Source organism: Neophocaena asiaeorientalis, unplaced genomic scaffold (genome assembly GCF_003031525.2).
Source record: "Neophocaena asiaeorientalis asiaeorientalis breed wild unplaced genomic scaffold, Neophocaena_asiaeorientalis_V1.1 scaffold443, whole genome shotgun sequence".
NCBI lineage: Eukaryota > Metazoa > Chordata > Mammalia > Artiodactyla > Phocoenidae > Neophocaena > Neophocaena asiaeorientalis.
Genome location: NW_020171808.1, coordinates 1,977,272 through 1,981,628, shown reverse-complemented (window position 1 = coordinate 1,981,628; position 4,357 = coordinate 1,977,272). Strand labels below are relative to the sequence as shown.

Below are 4,357 nucleotides of genomic sequence, written 5' to 3'. Positions count from 1 at the left end.
TGAGCGGTTCTTATGGGAAGGGGAGGGGGGGCAGAGACGGAGTGGGGACCACAGAGGGGAGGGGCCACGAAGACTCACTCCTCCCAAACAGGAAGAAAAGCCACGGGCCAAAGGACAGGGCAACGACAAAATAGTAACCTTGTCCTACGGGTGGTTTCCGGATCCAAGTCCACCTGTGAAGAGTCAGATGGCAGGTTGAATGTGCTGAAATGTGTTTGGACTACAAATCGGTACCGGTAATCGTCTGGAATTGTCAGCCTCGATTATCTGGGTCGTCTTCTCAATTTTCCGCCCCCTTTTCCAGGACAGGTCTACCTGAAGAGCTCAGCCAGGGTTCATACGGCCTCACCGTCATCAGGAACAATATTGAAATGCCTCTATTAAGCCAATAAGAAACGGTCTGACACCATCCTTCTCTGCTGAGGTTTGGAAACCAAACGTGATAGGTTAAGTGGTAGAAGATACACACATGGTTGTATAATAAACACCAGATTATTACAAGCACGTGGGTTAAATATTTAAAGTATGCCCAGGCCAAGGGTAAGGTCAGAATACCTCTACAGTGGGTTCAATTGCAGGGTCTTGGTGTTTAGCCAGGGTGGGGTTAAAATAATTGGCATGTTCCGAACAGCCTGGGAGGAAGCCAGAGGAAACATGCTTTCAGGAGGTTATGTGGTAGAATGAGGGCCGGTGCCCTGAGGGGAACTTGGGTGTCTAGGATGTGAGCTTCTCCTCTTGCGAGGGAACCTCGCCAGGTCCACTTGAGAGAAACACGGAGGCTACGCAGGTGGGTGGGTGTCTCTCCTGTGGTTCCTATGTTTGGGGTCACAGCTCTCTTAGAGAAACTAATAGAAACAATGACTGTTTCTTCAGAAGACACATGTGCAGAACATGGACACGCACGTCTGCGCTTATAATTCAGGGACTCGGGAGTGGATGGTGAGGTCTGTGAAGGCAGGTGCACTGCCTGCAACCAGCATCGTATCTGGCACGTAGGAGGTGCTCAACTATGTCCACTCAACAGATAAAGGAGTGAATTCAGCAAACAAATGTCTATTGAAGGCCTCCATGTGTCAGGAGCAGGTCAGGTGAGATGGTCCACAGCTGAGACCGTGATACACGAGGTGGTGATGACTACTAAGGAGGAATGAAGCAGGAGAGAGGCCTGGGCAGCCCGGGGTCGTGGGCGGGACGGCCATTGTAAGTGGTGGCTGGAGAGAACCGCACTGCGAAGGTGACCCTCGAGGACGGGCCTGGGGGAAGTGAGGACGCGGCCCTCGGCGCCTCGTGAACGGCTGGATGGAGGCGGGGGACAGGAGCTGGGGTTTGCTGGGCGACCGCGTGATGGGCTCTGCCACAGCCACCAAAGACACCAGTCGGCGCCCCAGGGAGCCTCCACCCAGAGCTCCAGACGGGGGTGCCTGGGAGTGGGGATGCGTGGAAGTATCGCCGAACCTCTAGGCATAGTGAGTCCTGCAAACAAGCTCAACTTTGGAAATAAACAGCAGTGGACGTGGCCTGTTGCCTTGGAGGTGTTTGTGATTCCTTGGGACAGCCTCGGACGGACGAGCGAAGAGGATGCAGCACCAGATTCAGGAATCGTGTGCTCTGTTGACTCACCCGGATCTGTCCCGCGTCAGCTGCCCTGCCTGTTTTGCTCTTTGATTTTCTCTCAGCTGCAGTAGAAAATGGACAACATTTGGGAAATCTGTGTAATATTAGCGATCGTAAAGAGAGACGCGTGGATCAGAATGAACCCTGGGTAATCAACTCGGGAAATTTTTAGCAGTAAAGGTAGTATTCGTTTCACCTAACTCTAATATGTTTGCATTTCCTTTGTACTTAGGGAACAGAATCGTTTGAAAAGCTTGGATGGGCACTTTGGAACGCCAATAGAACTAGAAGAAAGGACTTCCATATCAGGATGCTTTGTCGTATTACTGGCCAATCTTGGGCGTGTCAGAAATAATGTATAAAGGTGTTTTCCTAAGAGCTTTACACCTATGACACGCAGCTTTCAACATCATTGGCTGAGACGTGACGCCAAAGATCGAATCCAAACAAATCGCGTTTGACACGAGTTTTACGGAGAAGCCATAGAGACAAATGCTCAAGCCCTATGTGCTTTAACACTCAAACATTGTATTGTCTAGAAAAAATGAACACTTGGCTGTCTTTGCTAAGTGTAGATTTCTAGTGAAGCGTTTATTTAAGAAATAGTTATCAAGCGCCTACCATGTAGAAGTGTCTGTCTAGACACTGATGTATGAGGAAGTTGATTAGATGACTTTTAAATTAAAAGTTTCTTTGAGAGTCCTTTTCCCCATGTATAACTCTATCTCATTTTTAAAAGCAAAGCTGCAATCGTGATCCTCTCATTCACTGACTCAGGGGTTTCCAAACTTTCTTGGCTCACGGCACCCTTAGAGTTTCACTCATTTTTTCATGGCACACTCCTGGGCCCAAAGAAGTGCCTAACGGTTTTGTTTGCTAAGTAGTTAGGTCCAAATAACCTAAGTATTTATGTCCTAAACGTAGCCATTTGCAAAAATACTGCACATAAATCGAAAGAAAGAAAAATATCTTTATTTCATTCTTAAACAGCCTCAGTTAGCTGCTAATGGCACCACGCAGCCTCTCAGACTTGGAGTCACACTGGCCTCTGCCACTCTTATTTCCGATCTGTGCGGATTTTCCCATTGTACTTGCTTTTTTATCACCACAGTTGAAACCCAGCTTCGCAAAGATACAACACGTTGAAATACATGTGATGTGATTTCACGCCGAAACTGCGAACTCCCCCTTGGGCTCGCGGTGTGTGCAGCGTGCAAACAGGTCTGTACTATCCTGTGTTTCTTCCTCAAAAAATTAAATCTCCCCCAATGTCCCTGATGATACTGGCGTCTTGGGGAACAACGTTTGGGAACCATGTGCATACATTTATTCTACTTACGTTAACTGAACATTCCTTTAATGTATGATTCAATGTAACAGCTTCTGAAGCAATAATAATACCGAAGGATACGTTCCACTGAGGACAGCGTGTCCGGAGCATTGTTGGGGAAGCCAAGTGCCTCCTGGCAGGGCTGTTCCACAGAACGTTCTGTGAGGATGCATTGTTCTCTATGTGTGCCCTCCAGGACCACGGGCCTGGTCATTAGAGCCACCCAGAACTTGAAATGTGCACATTGTAACTGAAGAACAGAATTTGTGTTTTATTGACTTTAATTAAATCCCATTGTACTTGCTTTTTTATCACCACAGTTGAAACCCAGCTTCGCAAAGATACAACACGTTGAAATACATGTGATGTGATTTCACGCCGAAACTGCGAACTCCCCCTTGGGCTCGCGGTGTGTGCAGCGTGCAAACAGGTCTGTACTATCCTGTGTTTCTTCCTCAAAAAATTAAATCTCCCCCAATGTCCCTGATGATACTGGCGTCTTGGGGAACAACGTTTGGGAACCATGTGCATACATTTATTCTACTTACGTTAACTGAACATTCCTTTAATGTATGATTCAATGTAACAGCTTCTGAAGCAATAATAATACTGAAGGATACGTTCCACTGAGGACAGCGTGTCCGGAACATTGTAACTGAAGAACAGAATTTTTGTTTTATTGACTTTAATTAAATAATTAATTGATTGATTTTTATTTCTTTTTAAAATATCTCCTTATGTTATTGGTTTTGTTTATTTTTATTAGAGTGTAGTTGATTTACAGTGTTGTGTTAGTTTCTGCTGTACGGCAAAGTGAATCAGTTATACATATACATATAGCCACTCTTTTTTTAGGTTCCTTTCCCCTATAGGCCATCACAGAATATTGAGCAGAGTTCCCTGTGCTACACAGTAGGCCCTTATTAGTTATCTATTTCATATATAGTAGTGTGTATATGTCAATCCCAATCTCCCAATTTATCCCTCCACCCCTCCCCCCTCTGGTAGCCATAAGTTTGTTTTCTACATCTGTGACTCTCAGCCATAAAAAAGAATGAAATGACGCCATTTGCAGCAACATGGATGGCCCTGGAGATGATCATACTAAGTGAAGGAAGTCAGACAGAGGAAGACAGATATCATATATCGCTTATATGTGGAATCTAAAAAATGATAGAAATGAACTTATTTACAAAACAGAAATAGTCACAGATGTAGAAGACTTTAATTAATTTAAATTTAAATAATCACACATAGCTGATGGCTAAGATATTGGACACCGCAATGAAACTTTCTCAGGTTTTAGTTTCTTGGTATGATGTAAGGTGAAATATGTCCTACATTAGAGATATTTTATTTATATTAAATTCATAAGGTTATTGCTGAATGAACCAAGGTTGCATTTATTTATTA

General features: G+C 44.8%; 1 protein-coding gene across 1 annotated transcript in view; it reads left to right on the top strand.

Moving 5' to 3' along the window:
- The window catches only part of LOC112406291 (uncharacterized), a 151,399-nt gene extending 148,192 nt beyond the window's left edge, over positions 1 to 3,207 (top strand). Inside the window, exon 6 of the transcript XR_003004554.1 lies at positions 1,847 to 3,207. The gene's annotated coding sequence lies outside the window, so the exon portion shown is untranslated. The remainder of the gene's footprint in view (positions 1 to 1,846) is intronic.
- The last annotated feature ends 1,150 nt before the right edge of the window (positions 3,208 to 4,357 follow it).